The 11,692-nt window shown below is 37.5% G+C and overlaps 1 protein-coding gene across 1 annotated transcript in view; it reads left to right on the top strand.

Annotated features, from left to right (window-relative positions):
• Positions 1 to 336: 336 nt before the first annotated feature.
• The window catches only part of LMBRD1 (LMBR1 domain containing 1), a 151,252-nt gene continuing 139,896 nt past the window's right edge, over positions 337 to 11,692 (top strand). The window contains exon 1 of the mRNA XM_050789717.1: positions 337 to 448. The gene's annotated coding sequence lies outside the window, so the exon portion shown is untranslated. The remainder of the gene's footprint in view (positions 449 to 11,692) is intronic.

Raw genomic sequence — 11,692 nt, 5'->3', positions numbered from 1 at the left:
ACCTTTGGTGTACCAAGACCTTTGGTGAGGAGTTGAGGGGCAAAGAGAAGGCTGAAAAGAGTGGGGGTAGCATTGGTCCAGTGAGTCTATTTTCCCTGCTTTTATATAAGTGAGAGAGACCCTGAATGATTCTTCATAGAAAAAATAGCTATTTGAGAGAAATTTCTGTCTTGCATTTCTGAGTTAGCAGAAGGAGCAGTCACTACTCTTATTAAAATATGTGTGTGTATGTGTGTCATGTATTTGCCATATTAAACGCCCTATTTTATGCAAAAGAACACTGTAAATAGGGATGATTAAAGACTAGTGCATGTGTTTGTAGCTTTTTAGAGTGGCTGTTTCATTCATTCATTTGACAAAAAGTTATGGATAATATCCTGTGTCTCAACACTGAGGATGTGGATAACATGCATAACCCCAGGCCTAGAGGATAAAGTCGAAGAAATTGGTAAGTTAAATGGACCATTTTAACACAACAGAGTAAATTTATATGCTGGCTAATGAGTACAGTGTTGTGCAATTATTAAAAAGATTGTATTAATTAGGTCTCTTTTGTTGTTGCAAAGACAGAAGTTTCTTGAGAATATCTTAACTCATGTGGAGCTTATTAAAAGGCTCCATGTGGAAAGGAGAAAGACAGAAATCATGCTCATTCACCTTGGCTTCTTGGGGAGTCAGGAAATTTCCCCAAACCAGGCCCCACAAAAAAAAAAAAAAAAATAGAATCTCCTTCTGTAGGGCTAGGTTTCATGGACTTCAGAATGTAGAAAGTCATTCAGGAGCCAGTCAATTCTATCAATTCTTACATTACATATACTTTTTCATCTATTATCTTATTTGCTACTTTGATTAAATGTCCACTTCGCCTCCTTCTTTTGGATTCAGAGTTTGCATTTCTTCCTTTCTCCTCATTTTTGGTTACTCACAATCTCTGCCTCCTTAGTTCTATTGCCAGATATTTGCTCCTACCTTCTTTCTGTACACCTTTCTCTTTCTCTGTTTACTAACTGGCCAACTACTTCTCTCCCTCTTTTTTCAAAATTCAGAACTTCATGAATTTGCATTCAGTTTATCCTCATTGTCATTTTGGGCAAAACTCTTGGGCCTGCCTGCCTTGTTTCCTACTTTGCAGTCTATAGACTGGCTGTTCTCCTCTTCCCCAGTTTTATCATCTGGTCAGGAAACCAGAATCAAAGCAAGTATAACATGGCCACTAATGTGTTCCATTATTCCCTGCAACAAAGAGTTACGAGCAGGGTTCAAAGGGCCTTCAGAAATGGGAGGCAGTTGGCAACTATGTCTACCCAAACAAAGATGAATGTCAATATTTATAATGATTTATACTTATAACAACATTCAAACTACCAATCACAAAATTTTGTTGGCAATATAGCACCTATGTGTACAAAGGTTGTCAAGATAAGTTATAATGTGATGCCCAGACACTTTTAGGCTTCTATCTTGTAGACTACAAACCCTTAACTTTCTGAAGAACAGGTGAGTGGTTTCATGTGAGTCCTAGTGTTACAATTTTTGGTTATTCAGGTATTTTCTTCTAGGGTCTGATTTTATGTGTACACAACACATTAAAAATATGTAGATAATTGTTTTGGGAGCCTATAAAATATTTTAGCATAACTATTACAATAGACTAAATCGATAGTAATAATTTTAGTGCTAAAATTACAAGAAGCATTTTATAATTATCTTATTTAGTAAAGCAAAACAACAATAATTGAGAATTCTCTAAGTCAATTTTTTATTCTGCATTTTTATTTTCACAAACATTTTACAAAATTAATACGAGCCTATGTTAAATCATCTGGTTCATTTGAAGTACCTGATAACTGAGTATTATCTTGCAGTTTATATTTTCTGTCTCTTTTGCATGGAGTAAAGGTCAGGTAACAATCAAACTGAATGTGTGAAAGTAGTTCCTTGGTTGGAACAAAAAAATGTCATGGTGGAATTGATGGATCCTGTGACATATGATAATACAGGCTTACTAACCTCACAAGAATGTCTTTAGATTAGTCAATGTTATACAGTATTCACATTGTGAACAAATAGTTTTAAGAATACTATCATGTACATCCCATTTTGTAATTAATATTTCATTAGCAGAAAATATGCAATGACAAATGGTTCTATTTCCAGTTCCAGCAGTAATTAGATTACATGCCCATTTAATACATATTTCAATAGTGCCAGTACTCTTTTTATCTCCAAGTAAAAACAAAAATTTATACAATTATCAAGTGACTCCACTATAAAACTGGCACTCCAGGATTGCTCACTGGCAGAGATTTAGTTATGCATAAGGCCTGATTATACTTAATTTGCAAACAAAGACTTGAAGTTATTAATACCATTTTGTACTACATACTTATGGGAACAGACCTTTTCTACATTTGCATTATTGAAATCAAAATCCCAAAACAGATTAATTATAAAACCAGACATGAGTCTGCATCTTTCTACTATTAAACTCAGGACTGGATGATTTTTTTTCAGTCAAACGCCACTATGCATCACATTAAAATAATGTTATTAACATGATTTTATCTTCTTTTTAAGTATCACTTGAATTTTTATTTGTTGTAAAGTTGTATAAGGCCTATAAAATCAAGGCATTCATCCATTGTTTTACATTTTACTTATTTAAACAGCATCATGAAAATAATTTAAGTTGTCGTTAGATTGTCCCAAAATGTTTTCCCATTTTAAAATGATTAATTTATGTATTGCTCAAGTTTGAGAAACAATGGTTAATTGTGGAAGAGACGGTGGATTTTATTCATGTTTAATTCCAAAACACAGAGCTACTTCTCAAAAATAAGGCAGTTAAAAGAGGAAAAGAAGATGCAGAAACTTAGCGAGATATCTGTGAATGAGAGAGGTGTACATAAAAATGCAACAGAAAGACGGAAGCAGTGATGGGGGCACTGTTAAGCAGGAGATGGTGCTTAGTGTGAAAAGCTAGCCTGTCTGTCTGTCAGGAAAGTTTTCTGGGAAGTAACCAGAGAGACAGCAGTGAGAATTTTTTTTCTCACCTGCAAGGCAGATCCAGGAGACAAACTTTTAGCTTTGTAGGAGCTCCTCCTCAAGAAAAAGAATAGAAAATTATGAATACAAAGGTAGACTCAAGAGTAAATGTTAATTTAGAATGAGAGAAACAGATTAGAGAATTTTAACAGATGCCAAATACCACAGACATCACAAAACCTAGAAAATAGCCTTCATTTTGACTCCACAGTTTCAAAAATAGTGTCTCGTCCACTACCCACAAACTTCTTGGTTTGAGATACATTCCTGTCATAATATACAAACCTCTGGTCTTTCCTTTGTGTCATAGTGCACATCAAGTTGGAATCATGGGCAATAAGAATATTCCTGGAAGCCATTGCTATACCTGGATGCCTAGCAATAACTTAACTAAACAGGAGAGTAACTCCATGTAAATATATGCCACGCAACCTAAACTAAATGCATACCTAACCCTACTTACCCTGAGCTGGAGCCTCAGAATGCTGCAGCCACTTCAGTGATACTCATATGAGGCAAAATGTGAAAGCGAAAATGGAAAGCCTCAACAGACTGAAGTGAAAATACATTACTTACAAAAAATTTGCAAAAAAACCGTAGGTCCATGGGAACACATTGCTAGGCCTTTTTTTCCACAGGACCATGGAAAACACCTGTGCAAGTGGATCCTTGACATTGAAGCTCCATTAACATGATGGTAAATCTGCCCCTGCAGACATGTGAGAGAATATGAGAGTGAGGTCTAAAGAAAACTTAAAAGAAGTATAATTACCCTAATTACCCTTTGGTAATTTCTCATGGGCGTGAATAAAATCTCCCTTGCTTCTAATTATATTTTTATGCCCAACTGGTGTTTCTTTGAATGTGAGTCCATGAGACTGGATTACAAGTAGCTCCAGAAACATAAGTTACAAGGTAATTAGATAATGGTACACAGATGACTGATTTGGGTACTTGGTAACGGTAAAGACTGAATGGGTTTCAAGAAAGTTATGAAAACTTGTATTTGCAGATCAGGAAAAAAAAATCTGGCCTGAAGAAAGATGAGTTGTAATCATCAGAAATGATAGGACAACTCCCTATCTTTCACGAAGCTCCATCTTCCCTTGAAAATTAAACTTATTCTAGTACTGGTCAGATGTTAATTGACATACTGACTTAGCAAAGAAAAAGCTGTGTGTGTGTATGTGTGTGTGTGTGTTTGCTTAAAATATATAAAAAAGAATTTTCTTGAGAGTTCTCTGTTGACAGACCAAAGTGAGTGACTGAAGCATAAGTCTCAGATCATTGATGTTTATTGAGCCAGCCTGAGGGTTCACCTGGTTAAAATGCCAAGTCACAGACGCATTCTGTGGCTGTACTTTCAAAGAGGTTATCAGGAAGTTTAGTATTACATATTTTCCTTTAAGAAAAGGGGCGGGCAGGTAGCAGTTAAACTAATGATTACATACTTGTGAGATTTTTAGTTAGTACCCAATAAATCTACATTTTATGTAAGATAAGGTGAACACGTGAAGAAAAAAGGGAATAGAGGAAGCAGACATCTCAGGCAAGGGTAAAAGAACAATTGATTTCTTTCGTCTTTGTTCGGTACCTGGGAAGATAAGCTAGTGATCAACATTATCAGTGTGGAGTCTTTTGAAAGGGCTAGTTTTTGTTTAGCCCTTAGAGTAGAAAGCCTAATGGTGGTTAGCAAGGGAGGGGGTTATAATGAGTCATGTCTGTCAACATCCATCCTGTCATGACTGTTAATTCAGCTTCCAAGATTTCCCTGGAGTCCCCTTGGCCAAGAGAGATGTCCATTCAGTCAGTTGGGGGCTTAGAATTTTTTATTTTTATTTCTCACTATCAAATTTAACTACCCAATCTGCATTCCATTTCAATATGAGAAAAGGCTTCTGTGAAATGACAATCGATCTAGAAAGTATGCATGTGGACATATGTTTATGTATTGATAAAAGTAATTTTAACAGTCAAAATGTGATATCTTATTGGTGCTAGATTTTTTTTCTAAGTTCTCATTTGTAGATATAGCACTGACTTTTTATTTGGTACAATTCTTAAGCTGTCTCAGCAAAACGTTATCTATATGTGATGCTAAAAAATGAAATAGATACAGAACCAACATTACTGAAGTCATTTGGTCTCATCAATATCTGATTAAGTACATAACAGAGTAAAATAAAACAACCCAAAATTGAAATGAATAAACCTTTCATTTCAAAATTAAATGGAAATACTAAAGGCCTATAAAAATTTTAACATTGTTCCTTCTTTTTATTCAGGGCTAAACCTAGCCAGTAGTATTTTTTATAACATCCATTTATTCATATTTTTAAAATTAGAAACATCCTTTTAATAGGAAAGCTGCATTTTCATATAAAGCTGAAACATTATACACTTAGTTATTCTGCAAATAATTAGAATCTTTTTTGAACTATAGATATCACTGGCTGTCTTCATTTTGCACAATACAAAATGAACAATAGACTTTAATTAAAACAAGGATATTGGGCCTTTTCTTATTTAGAAATACCAGTTTCTCATTAACTACTCAAAAATTGAAATAGCATTGTTTTTCCACTATTGCTAGAACATAAAGCATCTATGAAAAATGCCCTCTTTGTCTTCACCAGGAGTCCTGTTTTCCTTGGTGTTATTCTATTTAAACAAGTCTTTCCCCTTCTGCTGAGTGTCTTCCATTTGTTCCTCCAGGTACACGTTCTACCCTTCTCCACCTTGCTCTGTGCCCCAGGAGGCTGATCATTATGTTTGCCATAAATAGGCTCCCTTGCCTTTTGGTTTCCTGTTAAATACTTTCAAAAAGAGTAACAGAGTATGTATCCCCTGGCTCCCTTCTTGGGGGACTGTAGGTTGACAACGACTACTAGAAAGCTCTTTCCTAAGTGTGTAGGTCTTTTCAGATTCCAGTAACTTCTCCTTCTGAGACAGGGAATGTCCTTTCAGCGGTGGTAATGGTTTCCTGTTTTGACAACTCTAGGGTTAGTTTCCCTTTTTCCTGCTCACATCTTTGTAAATAGTCCAATGATTGAACTCTTCTTCTGAATCACCCTTTTAGATGTACTACCCTCTGTTTCTTGCCAGACTCCTGACTGATTGCCTCCTCCTTTTTTTCTGACTACCTCATTTCTTCGGAGTTCAAGTTGTTAAAAAAAATGATCTGACAATCAAACTTAAATTCATGTGTTAAGTGAGACAAAGCAAGAACCTTTCTTAGGGGGCTGCTGCCTGCTCCCCTTGCCAAGCATGGAAATAAAGAAAAATACTGAGTTCCTTTAAGGGAACTTTCAGACACCTGGTTAGCCCTGAGAAGTAAATGAGCAACTTGATAAGCAAGAAGGCAAGAGTAGCTTAAAACTATAGCCAAGGGAATTAGAGTTTTGAGATGTTTGGTTTCCTTGTAACCACTCAATTGGTTCACCTTGCTCATTGCTTAGACAGAGCCAATTTATCAAGAGAGGGCAATTGCAATGGAGTAAGTCACACAGAGCCAGCTGTGCAGGAGACTGATGTTTCATTGTTACTCAAATCAAGTCTCCTTTGAGGATCAGAGTTTTTAAAGATAATTTGGCGGGTAGGGGCTTGGGAAGTGGGGAGTGCTAATTGGTCAGGTTGGAGATGGGATCATAGGGGGTTGACTTTTTCTTGCTGTTTTCTGTTCATCTGGGTGGGATGGTAGAACTGGTTGGGCCAGATTACTGGTCTGGGTGGTGTCTGCTGATCCACCCGGTGCAGATTCTGCAAAATATCTCAAGCACTGATCTTAGGTTTCACAATAGTGATGTTATCCCCAGCAATTTGGGGAGGAGCCAGAGGCTGCATGCCCCTAAACTGTAATTTCTAATCTTGTAGCTAATTTGTTAGTCCTGCGAAGGCAGACTGGTCCCCAGGCAAGAAGGGGGTCTTTTCAGGAAAGGTCTATTCTCAATTTTGTTTCAGAATCAAGCCATGAACTGAATTCCTTCTCAAAATTAGTTTGGCTTATCCCTAGGAATGAACAAGGACAGCTTAAAGATTAGGAGCCAGATGGAATCAGTTAGGTGTGATTTCTGTCACTGTCATAATTTCCTCAGTTATAATTTTGCAAAGGCAGTTTCACCCTGTAGAAACTAAAGAGAACATCATAATATATTTCCCTGAGTTGTTTCTTAGAAGCTGGTACCCCCACCAAATGGATCCACTGGCATGTAGACCTCAGATAAGAGGTCAATGAGGACTGAACTCTTGCTTTAAATTTCTTCCTGAGGGGCCTGGAGGAAGTCACGCCCACAGGCCAGACTTAATATTTCTTTCTTCTGATCCACAATTTTTAAACAAAGTTTCTCTTCTTTAACCAATTGCAAGTCAGAAAATCTTTGAAATCCAGTTATGACCTGGAAGCGCCCTGCCCCACCTGACTCTGCTTCCACCTTTGTAGGCCAAACCAATGTATCACCTCTATGTGTTGATTTATAATTTTGCCTGTGACTCCTGCTTTCCTGAAATTTACCTCTGCCTTTAAACACCCTTGCTTGCAAGCCATCTGGAAGGTTGGGTCTTACATCTCAGCTGCCCAATTCTCCTTGCTTGGTACCCTACTAATAAAGGCCCTCCTTTCTCCTGCTGCAAAACAACCATCGTTTGAATATTTGGCCTTACTGCACTGAGCAATGGGACCCCTGTTCGATTTAGTAACATTAGAGTGGCCCATGCCTTTTCTATGTTTCTTAGAAATGAGTTCAAATCTGAGTCACTTCTGCAGAAATCACCGTTAACCTTATCCTATTTAACTTTTTCATTTTTCCACCCTTTAGTCAAGCTTCCTGAAAGAATACATCTGTTGTCCTAATTCATGTCCATTCATGGCCTCTGTTGTCCTAATTCTCCTTCATTCCTCTAATCCAGTGCAATCTGTCTGCTTCCTATCCACTCCAGTGGAATTACTCTAGAAAATTCATTAATGAGCCCCCACTCATGTTGCGTACTCAGTGGGCACTTGCTAGTCCTCTCACTGCATTTGGTATTGATAGCTACTCATTAGTTTCAAAAAGTATCTTCTTTCTTTGTTTCTCTGATGTATACTGATTATTAATTCTAACTACTCTTTTCCTTTTATTCTCTTCATAAAATTTTCTGGTTTTTTAGGGTTGTCTATTTATCTTACTGTTATTCTCACTTCTACCAATTTTTCCTGGAAATTTTTTGCATTTTCATTGCTTCGGCTTTCACTTGAGTACGGATGTCTCATATCTCTGTGGCAGGTCCCTTGGCTGAGTTTCCTGCCTATACATTCTATGAACTAGAGCAATCCGTGTTCCTCAGGCACCTCAAATCCAAGGCACCAAATAAAATCTACTACCTTGTTTCCTTCAATCTGAGGTGACATTGACTGTAAGATGCACCATCATTTTATAAACGATGAAGAACAAAATATACCAATTACAGGGGTAAGATCCCATCAATTTAAATGTGCATCCTAACATCAGAGATGTTAAAATATAAAGGAGAAAAGTACATCTTAGTATCTATAAAATACAGTTTATTTCTGTCATTCCTCACCCTTAATCTTCTCTTCTTCATATGTTCCCTGTCTTCATTAGTGGCATCATCATTCTCTACATCTCTCAATTTACAATCCTGAAAGGCATCTCTAATGTTAATTCAGCTTGGCTATAATACTCAGCTATTCAAATGCTATGTGTTGCCCTGAAGGTATTCTGTACATATGATAAATATCTACAATCAGTTGACTAAGTACAGTTGACTTCTGAATAAGTTAGGGGTTAGGGATGCTGAATCCCCATGCAGTTGAAAAATCTGCCTATAACTTTTGACTCTCCAAAAACTTAACTAGTAATAACCTACTGTTTCCTGGAAGCCTTACCAATAACATAAATAGTTGATTAACACATATTTTGCATGTTGTATGTATTATATATTGCATTCTTCCAATAATAAAAACTAGAGAAAAGAAAATGTTATTAAGAAAATTATGGTTGGGCATGGTGGCTCACACCTATAATCCCAGCACTTTGGGAGGCCGAGGTGGGCGGATAACCTGAGGTCAGGAGTTCAGGACCAGCCTGGCCAACATGGATAAACCCCACCACTATTAAAAATACAAAACTTAGTCAGGCATGGTGGCAGGTGCCTGTAATCCCAGCTACTCAGAAGGCTGAGGCAGAAGAATCACTTGAACCTGGGAAGCAGAGGTTGCAGTGAGCTGAGGTCGCGCCACTACACTCCAGCCTGGGTGAGAGAGTCTCTGTCTCAAAAAAAAAAAAAAAAAAAAAAAAAAAAGAAAGAAAGAAAAGAAAAGAAGGTCATGAGGAGGAGAAAATATATTTACTATTAATTAAATGACAATGGATTGTCATAAAGGTCGTCATCCTCATTGTCATCATGTTCAGTGTGTTGAAGAGGAGAGAAAGGAGGGGTTGGTCTTGCTGTCTCCGGGTTGGAAGAGGCAGGAGAAAATCTGCACATAAGTAGACTTGCACAGTTCAAATATGTGTTGTTCAAGGGCCAACTGTAAATAAAGTTATTCTCAATGATCCCGTGGGTCAGATTCAATCAATTGAAGGGACATATGGCAGATTTCAGTTTCCCTCAGAAAGAAGAAATTTTACCAATGACTGTCAATGTCAGCTCCTGCCTGAGAGTTTCCAGTCTGCTCTTCCTGATGGCCTGCTCTATGGATTTCTAACTTGCCTAAGGAGCCCCCACAATTGCATAACCCAATTCTTCGCTCGCTCTCTCTATTGCATGCTCTCTCTCTCTCTCTCTCTCTCACTCTATCCTACTGGTTAATTTCTTTGATGGAACCCTGATAGTATTCTACCTCCTTCCTCTTTCTTTCATTCTCCATACCTGGACAGCATGTCTTGAAAATTAATCTTTTTGCCATCTCATAAATGTGTCTTCTTTCATATTGATAACTTTGGTTTAGCTTTCATCATCTCTTGTCTTGATTGCAGCTGAAATGTACCCTTATTTTGTTTTCCCACCTCCCATTCAGCATTTGGTTTATCTTAAAGGGACCGTTCTAAAATGCAAGTCTGATTATTTCTCTTCTCTCCTTAAAACACTTCACTGGCTCTTATTGTCTACAGGATGAAACCTAAGTTTTTTAGTGGGGCACGTACATCCCTTTATGATCTAGTCTCTAATTGGCCAATTGCTGCCACTTGAGTTACTGATCACTCAAGTAATACTTCACATGGTATTTCAGGCTCCTGTGCCTTTGCCCTTGTTTTTGCCTTAATGGCATGTTTGCTTACTCTTCTCCTAGTCTATTTGATAAACTCTTTTTCATCCTCTAAAACCTAATGAGTGAATATAGTTAACAATAATGTAGTGTATATTTTCAAAAAGCTATAAGAAAGGATTTTGAATGTTCACAACACAAAGAAATGATAAATGTTCAAAGTGATGAATATGCTAACTACCCTGATTTGATCATTACACATTGCATACATGTATCAAAATATCACTCTGTATCTCATAAATAAGTACAAGTAATACATGTCAAGTAAAAATGTTTTTAAGATGAAAAAATAAACAGAAACAAAAAACCCTACCATGAGGATACCTCCTTCTAAAAGCTTTTCTTAACTCATGAATATGTTTCATATTTAATATGGTTTGGCTGTATCCCTACCCAAATCTCAACTTGAATTGTGTCTCCCACAATTCACATGTGTTGTGGGAGGGACCCAGTGGAGGTAATTGAATTGTGGGGCCCAGTCTTTCCCATGCTATTCTTGTGATAGTGAATAAGTCTCACAAGATCTGATGGGTTTATCAGGGGTTTCTGCTTTTGCTTCTTCCTTATTCTCTCTTGCCGCCACCATGTAAGAAGTGCCTTTCACTCTCTGCCATGATTGTGAGACCTCCCCAGCCATGTGGAACTGTAAGTCAAATTAAACCTCCTTTTCTTCCCAGTCTCAAGTATGTCTTTGTCGGCAGCATGAAAATGGACTAATAGGGTAAATTGGAACCAGTAGAGTTGGGCACTGCTGAAAATTTACCCAAAAATGTGGCGACTTTGGAACTGGGTAACAGAGGCTGAAACAGTTTGGAAGGCTCAGAAAAAGACAGGAAAATATGGGAAAGTTTGGAACTTCCTAGAGACTTGTTGAATGGCTTTGGCAAAAATGTTGATAGCAATATGGACAACAAAGTCCAGGCTGAGGTAGTCTCAGATGGAAATGAGGAACTTGTTGAGAAATGGAGTAAAGGTGACTCTTGCTATGTTTTAGCAAAGAGACTGGTGGCATTTTGCCCCTGCCCTAGAGATCTGTGGAACTTTGAATTTAAGAGAGATGATTTAGGATATCTGGTGGAATAAATGTCTAAGCAGCAAAGCGTTCAAGAGGTGGCTTGGGTGCTTAGGACATTCAGTTTTATAAGGGAAGCAGAGCATAAAAGTTTGGAAAATTTGCAACCTGACAATGCAATAGAAAAGAAAACCCCATTTTCTGAGGAAAAATTTAAGCCAGTTGCAGAAATTTCCATAAATAACAAGAAGCCAAATGTTAATTCCAAAGACAATATGTAAAATGTCTCCAGGGAATGTTAGAGGTTTTCGCAGCAGCCCCTCTCATCACAGACCCAGAGGCATAGGAGGTAAAAATGGATTCATGGG

The sequence above is a fragment of the Macaca thibetana genome, chromosome 4 (genome assembly GCF_024542745.1).
Source record: "Macaca thibetana thibetana isolate TM-01 chromosome 4, ASM2454274v1, whole genome shotgun sequence".
Taxonomy (NCBI): Eukaryota; Metazoa; Chordata; class Mammalia; order Primates; family Cercopithecidae; genus Macaca; species Macaca thibetana.
Note: the sequence above shows the minus strand (reverse complement) of the source record. Positions and strands in the feature narration are given on the sequence as shown.